Raw genomic sequence first — 24,570 nt, forward strand, 5'->3', positions numbered from 1 at the left:
TAATTAATAACTCACTGAGCTACATTATCACATTTACAACGAGGCTGGTCGTTCCATTTGCATTTACATTTGCGAATTGTGGCTTCTAAAACATGAGATTTAAGCCATGACATCAATGCCACACTCTTGATAACAAAAAAAATGTCAAGGGTTTTTAACATACATTTTTCGACGCAATTTTCTCGTGAAAAAAACCATACGACGATGGAAATGGAATTGTTAGTGCCATGCAAATGCGATGACCACTCAGCTGTCCTCCTGCCTAAACGGATATTCATGCTTCGAGCGGTAATTACAAAATGCATCTGGGACTGATACGAAATGCTGATATGATGGAGGCTGCTGCACTCAAAAGAATGGGTTCATTATTTTAAAGGAAATAATACAAATATGCATAAAAAATATATTGACCAAAGTACACATTAAAGTCCTCGATTATTTCACCAAATTCTACAACATTGTGATGATGGCAATTTTAATAAGTATAACCCGTAAAAACGAAGTTTTTCACTATAAATCCTTTATATGCGTGGCAGCAAACTTAATATAAAGGATTTAAAAATACATTCGCCTGTGGAGGACGCGGGGATCGATCCCGCGACCTTTGGCACGGGAAGCGAGGGCGCTACCAACTGCGCTACTCCGCCACGGCCTGTGGAGGGGTTACGCTCTGGGCTCTTACCAGAGGTGGGACAAAGTCATTGTTATGCAAGTCACAAGTAAGTCTCAAGTCTTTGCTCTCGAGTCCCGAGTCAAGTCGAGTCAAAGATGAGGCAAGTCCAAGTCGAGTCTGAAGTCATCAAAATCATGACTCGAGTCTGACTCGAGTCCAAGTCGCATGACTCGAGTCCACACCTCTGAGGTGGGACAAAGTCATTGTTGTGCAAGTCACAAGTAAGTCTCAAGTCTTTGCTCTCGAGTCCCGAGTCAAGTCGAGTCAAAGATGAGGCAAGTCCAAGTCGAGTCTGAAGTCATCAAAATCATGACTCGAGTCTGACTCGAGTCCAAGTCGCATGACTCGAGTCCACACCTCTGAGGTGGGACAAAGTCATTGTTGTGCAAGTCACAAGTAAGTCTCAAGTCTTTGCTCTCGAGTCCCGAGTCAAGTCGAGTCAAAGATGAGGCAAGTCCAAGTCGAGTCTGAAGTCATCAAAATCATGACTCGAGTCTGACTCGAGTCCAAGTCGCATGACTCGAGTCCACACCTCTGAGGTGGGACAAAGTCATTGTTGTGCAAGTCACAAGTAAGTCTCAAGTCTTTGCTCTCGAGTCCCGAGTCAAGTCGAGTCAAAGATGAGGCAAGTCCAAGTCGAGTCTGAAGTCATCAAAATCATGACTCGAGTCTGACTCGAGTCCAAGTCGCATGACTCGAGTCCACACCTCTGGCTCTTACACTGTGCGTTCTATTTGAATATATGTAAAATAAAAAAATTTTGCCTAAAAAGTGTAACATTAATTGTCTCGCACAACGAGTCTGTGTGGAAAATGTCAGCTCGATTGGATCACGGGAAGTGGGTTAAAAAACGACCGAAAGATTTGCACGGTCGTAAGCAAGCAAGCACGCAAGCAAGCACGCAAGCAAGCAAGCAAGCGAACTTAATATAAAGGATTTAAAAAAGCCGTCATTGTTTACATTAGAAACATCCTTTAAACATTTACACATTTTAATGAAAACCACACATTATACAGCATCATCAAGCTCAATTAAAGCTTCCGTCGTGCGTGAATAATGAGAATGCCGTTTGGCTTTTCATCCGGCGTGAATGGAACGGAGAAACGGGTGAAACAAAGCATTACCAAATCACCCACATTCTGCACTTATTTCCCCTTTCAAATTGATTCATAGTTGGGGGTGGCCTTTCAATTTACCGCATTCACTTCAGATAGGTGTCGTGTCTATTTGTACTGTAGTCCCGTTAAAAAATGTTTTATTTGCATTCACTGAAGTTATTTTGTTGGCTATACCATAGTCCCAAAGCCATAAATAACGTGGCACTTAGATTGTATTAAGATTTTCCCGTATAAACATTAAACTGCGCGTGTACGAGTGATAGTTTCCCGTTATCAGTATTGTCTTGCAAAAGTTACTATGCAAACTAAAATGATTAATACGACCATCACTGCAGCTATCACAGGACCCAGTGATCCAAGCAGAAAATATCATCACAATAAATTGCAAAGATTTTCTCTGCAAATTAATAAAAGGTGGAGACAATTATGCTGAAGTCAGGTCCTTGATCTGCAATCATTATTGTGCAACGAAAGTTTACGTAGCAGACAGTAGCAATGGCCTACTTGTGAATACAATGTTTCATTGAAATTGTAACGTTTACAAATGATGGAAACGGCAACCATAAAATCGCATCTCAGGGCCAGCAAGCATGTTAATACGAGGGCATTAGAGCACGGGTACAAGGGTGAGCGCGGGCTTTTAAGGGAGCAGGTGTGCACGTGTAGTGATAAGAAGAATAAATTACAATTCACAAAGTCGTACACCCCGTTCAATCAGTCGCTTCCTTTATTTTTCGGATGGATAGCTTAGCAGTCAGCTAAGCACTTCAAGTCATTTTGCATGCGGTCGATGGTTCATTACCTGAATCTTCCTGGTAAAAGTCACGAAAGCACTGCCTGCTGCTGTAAAATAACTATTTAAGACCCTAAAATATAATTTGCAAAAAAGCAGGCCATTTTGTGTAGTTATTTATATATACATATGTACATACATAAAAGTCAACGTGTTTTTGACAGCCCTGATCGAGTAGTGTAAATTGTACATTTCCATAGCAGGTGCAATAGTTTATGTTACATTACATACAAAAAAACTCTAATTCATTAAATGTAAAACAAATTTAACGGTATTTTTTTAACACTTGAATTTTTTTTCCTATATCTCGATAACCACCATGTTTCTCAAGGGTAGGCCATAGCAGATAGTAAACACTGATTACCAAGATTATTCTATACGCCACATTGCTATTTTACTTTTCATGATCATGTTCAGCTTTCCAAAAGCACTCCAACCTGCTCTTGTTCACGTCCTTGTTTTACCTTTCTGATTAATATTTTAGAAGAAAGAGGAGCTAAATTGCTCAAATGCCCCATCCTGAAATTTGGATACGTATGTACGTACTGATAATTGCCCATCCAATATGTACTCGTTGCTGTACACATTACTACATCGCACCGTTTAGTGCACAGCACGTATGTCTGTTGAACTTATTTTGCACCAAACGTAGCCAAATATAATAAGCTGTCCATAAGTAATAACCCAGGCAAATGAAGGACAACTCAGAATGAATCACACTTTCATTACTATCACCAAAGTCAAGACCAAAGATAATTTTAAGGACGCTTTCCCAGCAGTCAAACGATTGTATTTTGATGTTAAATTGGATATATGTGTAGTGACATAGCGCTGACTGTTGAACAGCAGCAGCAACTGCAGGTGGGCACTTAGCACACACGCCGCTGGGCATATACGCGGGTATACCGGCAGGGCAGAGGAACTGGGGCAAGGGTCACGGTAGACCTCGTGGGGAGGCCCCTGGAACCCTCTAGGGGGTTCGAGAAGGGAGGCGTGGCTCGGGCGGAGACAAGCCATGCCAAGGGGAATATAAGCAGCGGAGAGCGAGAGCTCCGGGCGTGGACTCGTCTCATCGTCGCCGTCGTCGTCGTCACCCTCATCGCCGCCGCCTTCGCCCGATCATTGCGCGGCCGGACAGTGGTTGGCTGTCCCGGTCGACGCCGTCGGTGCAACACGGACAGGGTCGTTTCGGGGATGCAGCGTGCGGCAGCAGGGTCGTGTGTGTGAGAGAGAGAGAGGGGGGCCTGAGTGGTGGCGTGAGCTCGGCAACAACAGCAATGAATAAAGAGGGCAGAGCGATGCCTCCTGCAACCGCCTCGTCTCCGGCTGACTGTGTGTGCGTTGCACACCACCCGCACGCACGGACGACACTACATATGCATTGAATTAACTCTGGTGGTTTCACAGTGGAAATTGATAACAAGTGTCACACGAGAATTTGCACGACAAATGTAGGGTACAAGGCTTCTTGTGGCCTTGATGAAGGTCATTGTGTGCAGTGAAAGTTAATTTAGCTATTTGTCTTTTCTGCAGAAATTGCAATGTGGGGGTTTTTTTCGTGTAATATTTCAGGACTTGTTCTTTAGCCTTTAGACTAGAGGAGATAAATTATTTGAGGTCACAATCTGCTAACCTCTGCAAAGTTGGGTACAAAACTGCAAATTAGGAAAGCAGTAGCAGGAAGCAGAAACATGGGGAGACATTGTTATTTTTTTTTACATTTGATCTTCATGGCGGTACCCAGGGCTACCAAATAATGCAAAATGGTCGAGGCAATTAAATATTTTATTTCTGGGACACTATTTTTTCCAGGGATGTACTTAACTCCGCGACTGGGGTAGCAATGAATCTGAAATCAGTGCTACTTCGCGATGTCGAAACGCAGCGAGGACGATTGCGCTGAAATCCTGAACGCTCGTACGCGCCGTGGTGGTGCATCGTGTACAGCTCGTCGAGATGAGTCGATTGCCGCATCGCCGACCATCAATAAACTAAAAATGTCTGCATCACAGACATTGTGCAATGGTACCCCGGGGTACCGCCATAAGGTTCATTTATAAAAAAAATAGCTGAAATAAATGTTTAGGTTGTTTTATAGTGTCTTTTTTGTAGGTAAAAGTTTTGCATTTTTAACTTTAGGCATTTTAAATATCAGATTTACATGTACGGCAACTCAACTGACACTTGAAGGTTTTTCCTGATGTCCTTCAAGGCTCTGTCTTACAGTGACTCCATGACCTTATTTACAGCCGTGTATATGCACAGACAGTAGTCCCAGTTAATATTGCAAACACATTTGTAATACGTTATATACGTCTGAGAGTAGTAGAAGAAACGCGATGCGCGTTGCCACGTGCAAACTGCACACACTGTTGTATCACGCAGCTTCATTAAACCGGCATTGACGGCTAGAATGAGGGAACACAGCATACAGTGAAATCCGTCTCGTTATTATAACGTTTCATTGTTGGGTTTAAGCCAGAGCTTTGTCAGGAAGCATAAATAGAAGGATTGTAAGAGCATGGAATGGGCATCAACCAGGCCATTAAGGTGACAGCATTTCGGAGTTACACATTCATCTTATAATCTCAAGTAATTACAACATTGTCCTCACATTGTGTGAGAGATGTTGAATTGTACTGAATTCAAAAGAACAGGAACATGTTATCAACAGAGGAACATTTATGAGATTTTTAAAACATTTAATGAATGTGTTACAAAAAAAAGCTTGCTCTATCTTATTTGTCTTTTTATACATAGCATTGGGTTTACATATTTAGAATCTGTTAATTTAATGACGAGTAGAAAAATAGCAGAGATGTACAAAGTAAAACAAAATCTGTCATAAACGAAGTTGCACATTTGATTCCGTTTAATGTAATGTGGTGGGTGTTTTTAATAGTTTTTTTTCCATAAAATTTATTTTTACTGGTCCACAATCCGGTGGATATTTGAGCCAGTGTCAATCCTGGATAAAAACTAGACAGACTGTTAGGACACGTGCTGTTAGCGAGCACCTTTGAAGGCTGGCACGGCACCACACACAGGGGTGGTTAACCAGCAACCACATCTGGCCGCCTTTATCTCCCTAGTGGAAATATTTATACACCACACCAGGTTGTCATTTAAGGTTGGTCGACCTAGGGGAGGCCCAGGACCGGTTCAGGTAATCGCCACTGGTGTTAGCCGTGAGAAGGAGAATCGAACCCTGGTCACCAGGTTCGTACTGCTACTATACCACCGCTCCACTTTTCACGTGTAGTGACATCGCTGGATGGCACCATGCTCTAAGTGCAGTGCCAGCCCTACAGGACACGGTATGTGGGTTCCGACCGAAGGTTAAGGTTGTGTGAGGCCATGGCACTCTGATTGACCCGGGAGGACACGTGACCAGTTAAGTTGACAGAGGGGCCCCAAGTCGGGGCTAGGGGGGTCACGTGATGGGGACCTAGATCCTTCCCGAGGATTCTGGAAGGTGGGCGTGGCCAAGGACGGAGCCGGCCACGCCACAGAGAATAGAAGTCGGGTCCCGAGAAGGACCAGGGTTGTTGTTCATCCTCGAAAGAAACCCTTCGTCTACGATCTACGTTCTACGAGTCTTCCAGCACGTGGACCCGGCGAGTATGTTGTTGGTCCCGGGTCTTTAGTAACAGTTACGTGGTAACTAGTGTAGTAGCTAGTGTAGTAACTAGTGTAGTTAGCCGGGTGGTCACCACCCTAGGTTGTTATTCTGTTAAGGGGAAGTTACCCCGTGTGTTGGAACTAAATAAATGCGCTGCCTTCAAAGTCTGCGACTCAGTTGAACCCACTACACATGTAGTAGACACACAGAGGCACAGACAACCTTGCTGCAGTTGTGCAACACTACAAGAGACACATCATCGATATACTGCTGGAGGAAGGCTTCCCTACGTCATCACTAACCCTCACTTATGGAAGATTGCCTCATTAAATCTTTTTATTTTAATAATTATTGCTGGATGAGCTTCTGTAAAAGGTAAAAAAAATGTAAAGGTGCAGCCCTGCAGACCTGCAATTGCTTGCTTACACCACTGCTGTTGCAAGAGGTGGGGGTAGTCACAATCGACTTCCGTGTACCTATTTATACAGCTGGGTGAACAGAAGTTGGGGGATTTAAAGGAACCAGTCCCATCATTTCAACTGTCACACAGGAAGATGGAATCGAAACAATGACTTCTGCATTGCAAGATCGAATGTGCCAATCATCACATCACGGCAGCTCCCCGGAGCGTGTGAAGCCCCCGTACTTAAATCCACTGCTGTATGTACGACACGCGGCATATGAATGTACGATAAACATGTACGCGTCATGCAATAGTATGGAAAAACGTATTACAACCTTCAATAATAGACGTGTGTACAGGATGTTTGCTCTGATTCTGAAAATAAGAAGCTCACGCTCCTGTTCCTAAGTAAATCAAGGCAAGTGTGTTTTTTATCGGCTCATTAAAAGTTTATTTTTAAATGCACCGTCCCATCACACTCCGCCACTAATGCGAAAACTTTCCGACTGAGCGATCGCCCCATTTCCTGCCCGTGAGATAAATCTATATCATCTATTAGACAAATGGAAGAAATATAGATTTTACTTTAGAGTCTCCACTCTCGGGTGCGTAAGTAATTTAAATTAAGTTAGTCCCCATCTTGGTGCCCAATTACAAATATCGTGCCCTTATTTTACACGTGACACGAAATAAACGCTGACAATTTTATTATACCCACCAGGAGAGGCTGTCTACATGCACTTGGAATTAACCGTAACCGCTAATTGGCCTTCACGTGGCAATAGTTATTTAACATTTCATTATAAAATGCGAAATTATTAGAATACAAATGAAAAAAAACACTGAATGTTTAACAGCTTATGGCGACTGTCGCAAGTATATTTCTCAAACGCATCAATTACAACAGGTTTTAGTTAACGGGCCTAATTGGCATGTGTCCCTGTGTCAGCGAGTTGATTATTATTATTATTGCTGAGACCCAATTTCAACACCCAGGTATTCACCAGAATCTTTTTAAATCATTTATATTAAGTTCACTTGCGTGCTTGCTTGCGCGCTTACGACCGTGCAAATCTTTCGGTCGTTTTTTAACCCACTTCCCGTGATCCAATCGAGCTGATATTTTGCACACAGACTCGTTGTGCGTGACAATTTATTTTCGTGAAATGTTTTTTCCAAAATTTTTACACTTTTTAGGAAAAAAATAATAATATTTAATTACCAATTGCTTAACGGTGGCAGGCAATCATCTGACCCATAGGTGGCAGCCATCTCAAGCCAGAGGACGAGAGGACTCTAGCCGTCACGCATATAAAGGATTTATAGTGAAAAACTTTGTTTTTACGGGTTAATTTTTTATCAATGCTGAGACCCAATTTCAACACCCAGGTATTCACCAGAATCGTTTTCATACATTGTTGTCCCATGGTTGGCAGTGTGGAGAAACATCTTTCTGATTTTCTCTGTCATGGGTCCACACCCTGCTCTCTTTACTTACTTTATTCGTCTGGTCTTTAGGGATTAATAAAGTACAACCATAACCACAATCATATAAACAAAAATATATTCTATAGCAATATATTGGGGGGGACATTTTGAGCATATTTGAATATTGGTGGGGATGTGTCCTCCCAATATATATTATAATTACGGCCTTGATTTACAGTATAAATTGAACGAAGGTAGTCCTACCTATAAAACCAAGAGACATATACAAATATAAAAATAAGGGGACATACTCGAGGAGAAGCTGAAAGGAAAAACAACATTCAATTTACATCCTGATATTAATAGAGCCTGGATTTAATTTGTAAGCATGACAAAAACATCGTACAAAAGCTTGAATATACGTTGACACCTTTGCTACACATACCCAATAACACGCGGTGGTATACACATTTGCTTGAGTGAGTTTGTTACGTACTCTGTCAGAGGTCCACAGAACCTGAAAATGACGTCACATATTATACTTACGATAATCACCCAGAAATGTCTGTCCGTCCCGCGCGTGACGTCACTTCACATGAGGCCCACCCCCGCGTGACGTCACTCTACATGGGGCCCACCTCCCCTCATTAATATTCATGCCCGCGTGGAAATTTACACGAACGCACAAGACAGTCACGCACACCACATGCCGCACCCCTCCCCTCATTAATAATCATGAGCAGGTGACGTCACTCCACATGCCCCACCCCTCCCCTCATTAATAATCATGAGCGGGTGACGTCACTCCACATGCCCCACCCCTCCCCTCATTAATAATCATGAGCGGGTGACGTCACTCCACATGCCGCACTCCTCCCAATAACCATGAGGGGGTGACGTCACTCCACATGCCGCACCCCTCCCCAATAACCATTAGCGGGTGACGTCACTCCACATGGGGCACCCCCCCCCCCCCCCATCATTGATAATCATGAGCTGAACAATTTTTCTATTGAATATTTCAGATTTACTGTACTGCAATATACACCCGTCCTTGGACTGGCAAAACATCTATTTCAGAAATGTTAGCCTTCAAGACTGAGCAATTTGCTCATTCTGTAATCTTACCATAGCCTATTACGTGGACATTATTAACAAAACTCCAAGCGAGGGGTGTTTCTGTCTCCCAACATTGGATATGTTAGTTAGTGGCTTGAAGGAGATTAAAGCTGCTTAACCTCTTTCTGAAGGCCCTAGCAGATGGGCATCCGAAATCACCCCAATTAACCCACACCAACTGTCAAGCCGTAAGTCAAGCTGGCCAATCAACATCGGGGTCCTTCGTGAGCAACATAACCAGATTTGCATAAGCATTCGAAGTCACCACATGACATGGAGCAATGATGAGCTAAATGTAGCACTTAGAGCCTACGATGATGCAGGTTAAGTCGCAGTGTCTCTTTGCTCAGACAAGCAAGTGGGCAGTGTCCATGGGGCCTGAGCCAGCGTGGGAAATTCTAAGTTCAAATTGTTAATTTTCGGATGGATCATGGAGCGAAATCCCGTAATAGCCGTCTAGCCTGGTATACAGGAGGTCGTGGGTTTGATCCCGACCCTGGCGCCCGTTATATATTTGGAGCTTGCATTTTCTCCCCGTGGTCACGTGGATTTCTCCGGTCCCTCCCGTTTTTCCCTCCACATTTAGAAACATGCGGTTAGAGTATTTGGCTGATATACATTTCCACACGATAAGCCACTTCTTTGAGCTATCATTTGTGGCCAGATCGCTTCTGAAAAAAAAGCTATATAGATAGTTAAGTGTGCCTTTCCTGGTAAAAATGTTTTTGAATGAAATGTTTAAAGTGCAAAAACGATGCCACTTCCAATTATAATTTAACTGATTTGGATGGTAGTTTGAGAAAAAATGCTAAATGTGGCCAAAAAAGAAAAAAAACTCAAACGATATAACATGTCTGTTCGCTTGTCCATACTACCCAGAGATTAAATTGGAGGCATGCTGAAATGTGGGAAGGAAGGAGCGGGGTGGGCAGGGAATTAATTTTTAGTGAGGATTTCCAAGAACTGAGTTTCTGAAAGGACTGTTTCATGGATGGCCTTTTGGACCTCATAAGTTCACCTCACCCAGCTGCCAGTTCATAAAACTCCCGCACTGCAGGCGACACGTCAGCAGCCAAATCCAACACTCAACTTCTTGGTTCTTTCAGTAAAGTCACGTAGAAGGGAAATAATAAAACAATAAATATCAAACATAATAATATACAATTCTCGCGACGTTTCGGCCACAACGCAAGCAGCCGAAACGTCGTGAGAATTGTATTTTATTCTGTAAAAATTTTTTAATTTTATTATTTCCCTTCTACGTGACTTTACCGAAAGAACCAAGAAGATGAATCCCTGCAGTCACGAAAGCTTCAAATCGAAAAATCCAACACTCAAGTTACAGCAACAAAAAACAGAGAACGGTGGCAATGCTCTCGCAGTTAAAAGTCGACTTTTATATATTCGTATTACAAGTAGGTGGCAGGCAGAGATCCTGTAACCTTGAGGATATGTGCACAAAAGCAGGCATGGACGTATTATGGAAATGGTGTCATATACTTATCACGTGAGACGCAGTATTAACAATGCATTTGCGTTATTGGCTTCATCATGGGCAGGATATGGGCACGGAGGGGCAACGCTCTGCCCAAGCTGGTCATCTTTATTAAAAAAAATTTAAAAGTAGTTTACAATTAATATAAAATAAAGAATTTACGAATATCCACTCGCGATTCCTAATGTGAAGGACAAAGCAAACTCCTGCCCCCCACCCCTCCCCCCAATATAGAAGTCAAACTCTGCCTATGGGCTTCATGTCAAGACTGAGACATTTTCCATTTAGAACTCACAGAGAAAGTAATGCATCATTCCTCTGGAAAGTGACATTGGAGAACTACTTCTGAGTTCCCTTGAATTGCCTCTTATCTTATCACTTGCCCTACGATTGAAGGGTTGTCATATTGAAATACATTTTAAAACTTTCTTTAAAGTTAGATTTTGCTGAACTAATTAAAAATCCAAACCCAATTTTATGGCAATTTTTTTTACAATAATGACTGGACTGACACCAACATCTTGTTACACTTAAAACCCCAGTTTATTTCCAGATGGTTTACTGGGCTTGAACCCAGGATCTCATCAGCATTATATCAGTGTTAATACATGTTATTAGCCCCGAAAGCTCCATGGTTACCTCCATGAAAGTGAGTCTTGATCATCAGCGAGGCATTCCTGGGCAAGTAAGTGCATTATTATCTATTGCTAAGTGCGACACGTGCAAACAATAATATGTTTTCGGCATAGCTAACGCGTTCCAAAAGATGAATGCGCTTCAGAGCAGTGCATGTAATTACATGTGGCGTAAAACAAGTATGAGAGACGCGATTGGATGCAAACCATAGTGGAAACTGGATAGGATGTAGCGGGTGTGGTGGGGAGTGTGGTGGTAAACCTCAATCAGAGGCACGACGGAAGAGGGTAAAGCCATGATCAATCGCTGAAACCTATGGGGGTAAACATTGCGTTTGACCCTCCCGTTAATTGGAAAACTGTGGTGAGGATTTGAGAATTGTGTTAATAAGATCAGCGTTATGAGACCAACTGAGAATCCCAGCAGCAGCATTTTGGTTTATGCGGAACTGTGAGGCAAGGATGCGATTGGGGACATTAAGTGAACGTAGGAGTCAAGGTGAGAGGTCAGGCAATAATTACAAAAGCACTAACAATTATATACATAGTGAGGAGAGGACAAACATTATATTTTATGCTGCTCTTTTCACGAGTATCCACATTTACGACTCTTGATCCTATCACCAACAGTGACAAATTCCATGACTGCAATATCCCTGCTGCCATTGCTTTCAATTCCGTAGCGCAGAGGTCATGGTCAATCTCTTTCATGGCTTTCACGAGGGAAGGAGTTATAGGTTCGAGGGGAGCTACATTTCATCGTGTGTTTATATGTTTTAAGTCATACCAGTTCATTTGTTTGCAACTCACATAATTGAGTGATTCAGATTCAGAATGAACCGGGAGAATATATGTTGAGCTAATTAACTGTCGCGCAATTTAAAATCACTGTCCGGATGCTTCTAATACAATATTTAGAATGGGTCATCTGTGTACACAAAAACAATGGGGTTCAAAAAATGGATCGTTCATGTTAATTTGAATAAAAACAATATGTACAAACGTGACTTTTAATGAATATACAATTGTCTCTGGACGTAACTAAATCCTTTAAATATACACAATTGTACATTTCCATATTTTTGAAAATTATAATTTATGTTAACACGATTTAAAATCACTGCCCCAGAATCTTGTATGGAAAATAACACAAATATTTGCTCATACTACCACAGCATTCCCTTCGCGGATGCTGTGGTCTGCATATATAAGAAGTATTTATACACGAGAATTGTTCCCTTGCACCTTGATTTTAATTAAACATTTTAAATACAGATGGCACCTTGCATGCCAAGGTTTGGACTCACTCCAATTGAAATTGGCAATTTTAAGAACAACGCATCTGATTATGTAAATAAACGGGCTTTAACTCATTTCATTAAAGCCAATAATATCTCTCCGAGAACAAAGTGCTGTTTAGCGAACACCTATTAAATCATCAGCAAGGCACGAGGCTACGTCTGTCTCCGCACCACTCACGCGTACGTAGCGCGCCAGGTAGTTAATTGAGGCCGAGCTGACCTTGGAAATGGCCAGGACACGTTCCATAACAACTTGTGCCCCCCTCCCCCCCGGTGTTTTCCATAGGACAGGAACACAAATCGGGTCGCCTGGATCGTAGCGCACGCTGCACGTGAACGACTTCGTACCTCCCTCCCCCATGCTCGCAACACACTCGTCAAAGATGACCCTTCCAGACTCTCGGGACAAGAGGCATTCGCGAGCGCCTTGTTATGGTGTGTTCCAAACACAAAGAATCCTTCAATCCGCCGCTTACAACATTCGCCACCCATCCTTACACGTGCACACTTCCATAGAATAGCAATACTGCATGTTCGTTTGGCAATGTAACACAGCTTAATACATAAATAGTTTAATATATTCAAGTATATTACAGAATCTGGTATTGCAGTGTTAAATTAATTCCCCTTTTGTGCAATCTGCTGTCAATCATGGTATATACTATTTTGGAAGGCATTTCATATAATAATGTACTGGTAATTGCCCATCCAATATGTCCTCATTGCTGAACACATTGCGACATCGCACCGCTTGGTGCACAGCACGCATGCAGCACGCATGCAGCACGCATGCAGCACGCATGCAGCACGCATGCAGCACGCATGCAGCACGCATGCAGCACGCATGCAGCACGCATGCAGCACGCATGCAGCACGCATGCAGCACGCATGCAGCACGCATGCAGCACGCACGCATGCAGCACGCATGCAGCACGCATGCAGCACGCATGCAGCACGCATGCAGCACGCATGCAGCACGCATGCAGCACGCATGCAGCACGCATGTTGAACCTCTGTCGCACCGCACGGAGCCAACCGTGCTAATGGGAAATGGGGGAAGGGCGGAGGGCAACATACCACGCACAACAGTTCTAGATTTGAAGCTTTCGTGACTGCAGTGATTAATATTCTTGGGTTTTTTCGGTAAAGTCACGTAGGTAAAAGAATTATAATTAATAAAAGTAAAATAAAAATAAAATAAAAATCACGACGTTTCGGAGGCAACACAAGCTTCCGTCTTCAGGTGGAACCGTCACAGCACGCTTGCTCTATCAAGTTCTTTTATCTTTCATTTACTTGATACAGCAGTCGTGCTGTGACGGTTCCACCTGAAGACGAAGCTTGTGTTGCCTCCGAAACGTCGTGATTTTTATTTTATTTTTATTTTACTTTTATTAATTTTTATTTTTATTTTTTTACCTACGTGACTTTACCGAAAAAACCCAAGAATACACACAACAGACCACGCACAACAGACGACGCACAAACCCCATCGTATTGCGGGGAGGGGGTCACGCACGTGGTTAGCCCAGCGCAGCACGAATCCCGTGGACAGAGTTTGCATCCTGGCCACGGTTAACATCAGTAGCGAGTGATATCTGAATCGATTCTAGCCCCCCCCCCTACATTAACCAATCCACTCAGCAGTAGATTGAATTGAATAAATAATAAGAAATATTAACAACAATAATAGGAGTAAATACTAATACAGGTAGTCCTCTACTTACGATGGAGATGCGTTACGACGACCCCATCGTAAGTCGAAAATATCGTAAGTCGAAGATGGCCTAGCCTACCCAGGAGTCTTAAAGAATGGTGATAATTTAGCAAAACAGAGCAATTGACCTTAAAATGAAATTCGCTAAAGCTACGTATCATACATGCATTGAACGTATCTTAACATATCATATTGTGCTGTACTCACCAAGATTATGTCCGTCGTCTGCATACTTGAACGATGTTAGGTGGTTGATGGCAATTTTGTCGTATCGCTATCGCCATCGTAAGATCGAATTATCGTAAGTCGGACCCCATCGTAACTCGGGGACTACCTGTACTGAGAATTATTATGGCATGGTAGTGTGTGCAAAGTATATTTCGGTATGGATACTAAACTCGTCAGAAAATATGGTTTTGTATTATTGTCATGAGACTTGAGCATACAATCTTGATTTCAAGCTTTCGTGACTGCAGGAATTCATACTCTTTGCTTCTTTCGGTAAAGTCACGGAGATAGGAAAATAAATAATAGATCACGACGTTTCGATCGCGACAACATACACGTTGAGCATACACTTTTTACTCGCCGTGAAATTATCATCAAAATTGTTGCCACATATATAAATCTATAAGGCCACCGACAATGCTATACACCGATGGTCAGCGAAACAAAACAAAAGTATATATACCAACATTTCAATCAGAAAATACAAACACAAGAAAGTGCCTATGAGATGCGCTCTACTTTCTCATTTAAATAAATTGAACAGTGTGCACACACGAACAAAGACCCCCCGTGTATCCTGAACAGACTGTTGGGGCAAGTGCTGTGAGCGAGCACCTATGATGGCCGGCACGGCACACGAGGGAGTGGGTGGCCAGCACCACGCTCGGCCGCCTTTGTCTCCCTAGTGGTGATGTTTTACTACACACCGCACCGGCTACCCATTTGAGGCCGAGTCGACCTAGAAGGGGCCCAGGACCGGTTCAGTTATACATGGTCACTAGGTGTTGGCCGTGAGCGGGAATCTAACTCGGGGGGACAGGTTCGTAGCGAAGCGTAGCGCTAACCGCTCCGCCTCCGCTCCCTACTCAAAGACAAAGATCCCCCGTGTAGCCTTAACAGGCGGTCGGGACAAGTGCTGTTAGCGAGCAGCACCTATGAAGGCCATAACGGAACACGAGGCGGTGGGTGGCCAGCACCACGCCCGGCCGCCTTTGTCTCTCCAGTGGCGATGACTTTACATGGCTGTCGTGGCTGTGACGGTTCCACCTGAAGACGGAAGCTTGTGTTGCCTCCGAAACGTCGTGAGTTTTATTTTATTTTACTTTTATTAATTTTAATGTTTTACCTACGTGACTTTACCGAAAAAACCTAAGAATATGAATCCTTGCAGTCACGAAAGCTTCAAATCTAGAATTTACACACCCCGACCAGGTAATAATTTGAGGCTGAGTCGACTTAGGGGAGGCCGAGGACCGGTTCAAATAATCGTCACTGGTGTTGAAAGGGAATCGAACTCGGGAGGCCGGGTTCATAGTGCAGCACGCTAACAGTTACACTACCCACAACAAACAAAGACAACGAACACACACACACACCTTGTGATTACAACAAGCTGACCATGCAAATGCGGTTATTCAGCTGAAACCGCGGGACGCTCCTCGAGTCCGAGATGTAAGACCTCCCGGGAGCCCCCGCTTACTGGTCCAGGTATTGAGAAGGCCGAAGACGAACGAGGGAGCGATGGGTCCATCGGCGCCGGGCAACATTCCTCGCATCGGGTCGAGTTGATTGGAAGAGAGCGCGAATTATGTCAGAGTCAGATTGAAAGCACGGCACGGCCCACAGCTGTCGTGGGTGATTTGCAAGTATTGGTGCGGACAAATCGAGGAGGCATCGGGGTTCGGAACGATGGACTGAGCAGTGCTGGGCAAGAATAAGTTGCAGGATGAAGAAGCAGTTGGGGGACCGCACGGAACTGACTCTCGGTGCAAACACATTCGTGCAACCATGTTGTTAATAGACGTGGCTTTACAAGCGGGCCGTTTCATATGCCCTGCCAACATGAAGGCATTAAAATATTTACTGTTTTACCAAACCCGAAACATTAATACCAGTGCATAGGACATTTGTTTGGACGAGGGGATTTTCTTTAAGAAATTGCAGAGATTTTGTATGTATGTATTTATTGGATATAAGCACACTTCTTTATATCTAAAGTGTGCTTAAATCAGAGGTTGCTAATACCATCCTTGTGCTTTCACTGTACTTAATATTTCAATACATGATCCAGATGTATAAAGTATATTACGTATAAGCAAGGTGTTGCAATATCCACTACCTTTACGTTCCGTTGTTACCACAGACTGGAATTTTTTTCACAACAGCTATTGCATACGCCACCGAATGCACACGTCGCTAACGAGACTCATTCATCATCGTAATTAGCTGTAGTTTGGCTAATTACCAGGTGGCACGATGGTTGTAGAGCCACTATAATCCGACGCTGTGAAGGTGGTGAGTTCAAACCCCGATCAGGGTCAACTCAGTCCAGGATCTATCTGAGGCCAATGTATTGACAAATAGTTTCTTGGGGAAATTCGATTGTGGCTATAGAGAATATTTACGAAAGTAAAAACCTACAATGACATTCTGAAAAGTGTTTACAAAACTGCGTGGTATTTTGTGCACTTATGCAACAAAAAACATTGCACATTGTGTTGATGTCGTTACTTTAGTAATTTCACTTCATTAGCCTGACAAAAAGGATCCCCAATACGGCACTAGTAATACATTTTAAAAAATACATCTTAAACATGACTCGTCCAACAACGAGTCATCTTCTCTATACATTACTTCAATTCAGTATAGCATTATGCTAAATAAAAAATACAACTGTTACATCATGTGGCACAAAGGGCTCCTTTGTATTCTTTAAGGATGGTTTACGACATGCAATCTTACACATTTAAATTCTTTGAAGATATATCATCAGCAAATCAATATAATAAACACAGTTCCAATGAGGACACATTCGTTAATGCTGGGTACTTTCAATATGACCGAAATCTTAAAAAGAGACCCACATTTTAAAGATACGGTATACAGGGTGCTTCTTTTTTTCCTCATGCTTGCTATGTTGGCACCATTTCAGTAGTGATCATAAATCCATTGCTGTGGCATTAACATGGAAATATTTTCCAAAAATAATAATTCACGGCCCTCCTTCAATTCAACGCTGGACGAAGACCTCCCCTCAGTGTTGCGGGAACAGACATTCTTCACTCCCCCACGCTCTTCGCTGTGCGTTAGCTATGTCTGGATATTGAACTAAGACCACCGGGTTTGCAGCACGGTGCGTGAAGCACTGTGCCCACGGATCCACCTTCATCATTTTGTATGACTGCAAATGTTTCTCATCAACAAACAAAGGGCCACGCAAACTCATTAAAACGATGATACGAAATGCATTCGTTTTACATTTGGCAAATCACAAATGTTGGTCCAGGTAAAGCCAACACTTGCTTCTGAATTGAGGCCAACTAAAGACTTAAATTATTCACTGTGTGTTTATGCAGTCGGGGTCCGGAACGAGGTGAACTGACGAACGACAGGCCAAGTTATTCAAGAGAACAAAACATAACCAGGTTCCAGGTGACCCACTTTGATTAAGTTTTGATCGCTCGCCGTGGTGCATCATGGCACACAAAGCTTTCTCGTTGTTGGAGAGCCCGTGGATATTTTATGGTTCAATGCCGACATGCTCAAAGACGCCTTTGTTGAAGTCAAGGTGCTTTATTGTTCTTTCCCGAAACTGGGGTCACCTCTTGACTTCAATTTCAGCTCAAAAGTCATGATTCTTCCAAATTCTCCATATCCGGTGGCAAATGCATAACTCGAACTATATCTGATAAAGTGAGTTTCTGAGCAGCCAGTACAAATGTGCATATCCCCATAGTGGGAACAGACATTCTTTTCCATTGGACAACTACTGCTGACTCTTCATTTTATCGGCCCCCAAAGAGATGATTGGGTGAGTTGACTGTTGACAATTTCAGTATTCAACCTTCCAAGTTCAAGCGACCGAACGACAGAGCCACCCAACCAAACATTTGATGCAAGGCCAATTTATATCAATATTGCAAAAATCCGTTGTCTCGTCAGATGAGGATCAAATGACATCGTCTCTCATTGTAGAATGGATCTAACATCTAAAATTCAACAATCACAAAAACATCCTACTTTTTAGCCAAGTAGATTGTTCGAGCAAATAATATTAGCGAATCCTCTTATGTCTTAAATGGCTATCAAGAGGATGGTGCTAAGTCACATTTTCTCTTTTGAGTGCTGATGTTCCCAAACTACATTAAGTACTCAAGAGGATGATGATGATGATAATGATGACATGAAAGTTACTGCCGTTGTTGCTGATGCTGCTGCTGGTGATGATGACGATCGTGATGATGAAAGTCGAAGAGGCAGCTCTCCCAGGAAAGCCTTCTGCGGCCAACTTGCAGTTCAGTAAGTTATTTTTTCATTTCAGCAGTTTCTCCGTGATCCACCAATCCTCAATTACAAAGTAATATTCTATCGGCACCGGCCACCTATTTGAGGCCGACGTGACCGAGAAGAGGCTTGGGGCAAGTTCACAGATGACAGCACGAATATACGAGCCACATTGCTGGGTTTGTAGGGCTTTGTACGAGCCACTGCTCTGCGCTCGTTACACGCACCCGCACGCCCGCGACATCACCACAACACATTGCGCAACAACATACACGGGACACATTCACGTGCACGCACACGTACAGATGGCCCATACGGCCATACGGGCTATTGGCGTAAGATGGGGTTTGTGGAAGTGGGGTTGCAGCTCTGTACTATGACCCGAGTGGTGAAATAAAAAAGGGGGGTGGGGGCGATCACTCACATCACCCCCACCACTTCCCCGCTGAATATTTCTATTTTATTGGGAAGTTTGAAGCTCTTCCCGTGTATGATCCTGCTGAACTGAGTTTGATTACTGGCCAGGGATAACATCAGTGGCGAGTGATGTCTGTATTGATCCTGGCCACTGCCTCAGCCAAGCACACACTTTGGCCAGCGATCAAGTCTATAAAGGTAGGCTCTCAGTGTCGCCTTAATTTTTGGATTTCCATAAAAGCGTGAAACAAAATTCTAAATCCATCAAGCCCATAGTCACCAATATGCTAAAGTAATTGTCTCCATTTCAAAGGGAACCAGAGATATAACATCAGCTATACACACGAATACAATATGCGCATTATCCTGTACGCTTCATGCTTAAAACATAATAGGCGACACAGATGCGAGGCAATTAAATCAAATCAAAGCAAATAAAAAAACATCGGTTCAGACAGCGAGGTGTCGTTTGGTCGGACAGTTCTGCCCCGCGATACAAAAGAGCGAACCAATTTGGATCGATCTCCGCGTTTAATGCCTTCAATTAACTCACATTGATTCACATTGATTGCCTGCACAACAGCGGAGCAGTATTTTGCAAATGGCACATTTCGAGTGCGGCGCGCTCATCGGGAGGTGGAGGAGGTGGGGGCACTGCCAGCCCTCATTGAGCTCTCGGCCGTGAGATTTACAGCACGATGCCCAGCCAAGCAATCAGTGCTCCGCACGCGCACACACACACGCGCGCGTGCACCCCCCACGCTCATTTTTCTCAGTTGATTAAGCTTAACACAAACATTTTAAAGGAAACAATGCAGAAAAAAAGCTGAAACCACACGCTTGTAGATTTATGATGGCAGTGTTTTACAAATGTGTCACCGGTAAATTATGTGCGGTGGTTTACCAGCCGAGTGGCCCTGTGCTTGGCATGTATCCAGCTCGCAACTAAAATATGGCGTGTTTTACTCTCTCTCTCGTGTGTGCATTTACTATACTGTGCATATTCAGATTTTATTAACCTACAAAACTTGGCCTGGCTATATAGTGACCAACACACACAACACAGGATCCTCTTAAAATATATGACCGAAGGTCTCTGGAATGTTTTTTTCAAGTATGCAAAACCATAATGACTTTATCATCACCTGTTGGCGAATACTGAATAGAAATAACGATGTTAAATGGTATTGCTTTAGAACGGGGTATAAAATACTTCATCTTAGTATCTCATCCAAGTTCAGATACAAATTTCCTTCTGTATGAATGACTAAGAATTGAACCCACATCACTGGCAATGTATCACTTTGGACTAACCACACTCGCTCTGTACACTGTAATCTCTATTTTATTTACACACATAAATCTTTAGTGTTTTGCAGCAATGCAAACTGGTTTCCACGACAGACCCTAAATACTGGACACGCGTCATGTAAATATTTTTCAAAGCATATCTTCCATTACGTAAACAAATACATTTCAGTTACTAAAATTGTACCACTGTGGCTAAAATATGTGCACATGTGCACGTGTGTACACACGTGTGTGTACACGTGTGTGCACGTGTGTGCGCGTGTATTTTCCACATATTGCCTTTTCAGATTGTTTCACAGGCAGGCTTGGCATGCAGGTGGAGACAATAACACCAGCAATGGCAATATTGAATATCTTTTTATCTTGGTCAAGCTTTTTAAGGTCACAGAATTCATGCTGAAATTCAGATGGATTATTCATTGCATGTGCACCGAGCAATTCTGCACGCAATAGCGCTCCTGGAACATGCCCAAAGGTATTTCGATTCCCCAAGGCCCTTGTTAAAATAAATAAATAAACTGTCGTTGTGTACACAAGTGCACGGCATTAATTTCGAGAAATTCATATTGCACATTGGCAACGTGTTACAAATCAAAGCCCATCTGGTTATGGTCCTGCCAACAATGAACCGAATTTGTTTGACAAAATCAATCAACGCAATGGTATGCAAAGCGCTGCATTAATTCTTCTTTGGTGAAAAAAAAATAGACATTACAAATTAAATGCTTACAGGGTTGAGCCATGTCTAATTGAATTTCCAAAAAGAGGTACAATGTTGAATACTGTGGAACAATAATGTAAAGACAATTTACGTTTTTTCTCTCCATTAAAGCACTGTGTTAATTTTGCATGTGAGGTTCACGTGTTTTTTTTCTGTTGCTGCACAATTCAGCCGGTACATCTTTTCTTAGTCCAGAAGCAGCGAACAATTCATCAGAAGCAATTTAATCTCATACCAGCCACCTGCAGGCACACGTAATTGAGCCTGCTTGGCAAGACAAGGTCACCTCGGTTAAAGCTTTGCATTAATACCCAAATTAGCACAATGACACTGTGACTGATCTCATGACTTTAGCCGCAAGCCCCATTGGATAAGGGTTAACAACTTTAAAAAAATATTAAGGTCTAGGAAGCCACTCCTAATAATCACAATTTGAAATGTAGGTGCACTGTAGGTAAAAGTATTAAGCATTGCAGCTTGTTAAATTTTGTAAACAATCTGTTAACTCCCAGTATAGTATTTAATACACGACACAGGAGAGTAATGTGATCGGCACAGGTGACTATTCTTCAATAAAATTTTTAATGCTTCACTTCATAATCATCATCAGCCATGATCAATCGACTGCCGAATAAAGGCTTTCCCAAGCTGCCATCTCGAACTATCCTGCAATATAACAATGCATCTCGCAGTTGAACATGATCTGATCGTATCACTCCATCTCCATGGTGGACTTCCTCTCATGCGTGTTAGCTCCTTTGGCTGCCAGTCGGTCAGTGGAATCGACTACCATCGACGTGTCTCTGCCCAGCCCTTTTAACTTTTATTAACCCTCAATACGATGAAGGGCTTAACTTGCATGTCTTCGAGCCCACGTGCTCCTGTTACCGTCCACTTTCAAGCATGCACTTCTCCATGCTTCGTTGTGCACTTTTCAGCTTTGTATGTGATGTGTGCAGAACTTCTCTCCCCCCGTATGTAGGCAGCCGCGTTAATCGGAGGTGCGGGGGAAGGACAACATAACTACGATTTTTGATTTAAAGCTTTCGTGACTGCAGGGATTCACATTTTTGGTTATTTCGGTAAATTCACGTAGAAGGGAAATAATAAAATAATGTTAATATAAAACAATACAAATTCTCACGACGTTTCGACTGCAACACAAGCAATCATCATCACGAACGTGGTGCTGACGTTAGGAAAACCCGCCACTTTTTTCTATTTTTCTTGCTGTGGATTTCACACCTGATGACGATTGCTTGTGTTGCAGTCGAAACGTCGTGAGAATTTTTATTGTTTTATATTTTTATTATTTTATTATTTCCCTTCTACGTGACTTTACCGAAAGAACCAAGAATATAACATAACTAAGCTTTGATACAGACTTGCCCAGAAAAGGTGGGAAACAAATGTTGAATCAGTGAATATTACCTGCTATGACATGGATCATAAATGCAGACATTGACAAAAAAAATTGTTCACCTTCACAATGGATATGAATTTTTAATAACATTTTCGGTGATTTAAATGCAGTACTTCACTCTGTGCGGATTGATATACGTTGATACATATTGTATGTTGTATTACAATCTTGGTTATGAGTGGTAGTTATCTGGTGTTTGATATTCACGCGTAATCAATAGCACGTGCTTTTCAATCAAGCCCTGCCATTTGAATAATATCTATACAAACTGATGCAAGGTGTATGAACGTGAGCCAAATCTATATAGAATGTTTGTTTTGTTTAAAGAAGGACATGAGCAATATTTTACAGGTATCACACAGACATCATCGATCTGGTCACACACAAAAAATAACCTTGTCAGGCTTGTCGATATCACGGGGACTTGTAAATCAAGAATTTATTTTCAAATGCAACATTTTTGTGAACACACTCAGGGAAGGTTCTGAAATCGGCTGCTGCAGACCCTTTGTATTTTAATAAGTGCACCGTAATAATAACGGCATCTGCCGTCCTTGTGTCACTCAGCGGGAGTCTGGGAAATGGGTGTCGCATTGAAACAAGTGCCTCGTGGTGATAAATGCCAGGCCGACACCCAGAGGTGACATCACCCCGGGTCAGAGACAGTTCCTGCGTGAGCCCAGACCCCCAAGTTTCCTTGCGTTAAAAATATCCACGTTATAAAGCACTGTAATACAGCTACATGACCGAGATGTCTCAACACTCGAGCATATTGCGCGGTCGTCGGCCATTTGACATGATGCGGTCTAATTGACTCAAATTACCCATTGCTCAAACTATACCTCCATCAAATAAGTAGTTTATTTTATAAAACGTATTTTATATAATTGGTTGTCATACGTGTATTTTCCCACACACTTGACTGAGAAGCTGTTGATATTAGCCGTCGCAAAATTGTCTTGACTTTGAAAACCAAGTTTCGCCCAAACTGTGAACGTGTTGATGTAGCTCGTTTCCCATGTGTACCAAATTAATGATTCACTAAGTGCAATGGATTTTGTGGTAATGTAAACAGTTAGGTCAAGAAAAAAAACTGCAGAATGCAAAATGGTGTTATGTGCCAACTCACGTGTACATTTAAACACAAAACGTACACTTCGGGATTCATTCACGATAATTATACCCACTGGAGTCCATCCGAGGCATTTCTTAATGGCTTTTTGCAATGGAATCCGAGCAATTCTAAGCATTCTGTCTGCAATTTCCAAAAAAATACATGGCTTAGTGGGGCATTTTGAGCCAATCATAGATCGCATATTATTTATAATCAACGTTTTTGGGTTTAGATCGCGTTATTTATAAATGTGTCGTAACCCTCCACCACCCGACACGGCCAATCAGTAAAAATGTGTCACGTTGACAAAAGACAAATAGTTCACTGCTTTAGCCCACCGGTGTGTTGAAGCCACAACATTTACAATTTGAGTACAATGTACTCACATTTTTTTTGTCAACGTGACACATTTTTACTGATTGGCCGTGTCGGGTGGTGGAGGGTTACGACACATTTATAAATAACGCGATATAAACCCAAAAACGTTGATTATGAATAACATTGGTCGCGAAAGCCTACGTGTTAAATCGCATATTATTACTACAATACAGTATAAACACACATTCATCCTGCATTAGTGTGTCATACAAATGCATATACTTCAACATAAAAAATATATATATGATTTCCCCCAGCATGTCTGCAGTCGCTCCCAAATGTAGCTCATTAATGCAGGAGCAGGTCCCATACAGCCCAATCACTGAACCCACTGAAGAGTACACACGATTATCTATGTGTCTATAATGTACACGTGTCCGTCTGTCCATC

The sequence above is a fragment of the Lampetra fluviatilis genome, chromosome 10 (genome assembly GCF_964198595.1).
Source record: "Lampetra fluviatilis chromosome 10, kcLamFluv1.1, whole genome shotgun sequence".
NCBI lineage: Eukaryota > Metazoa > Chordata > Hyperoartia > Petromyzontiformes > Petromyzontidae > Lampetra > Lampetra fluviatilis.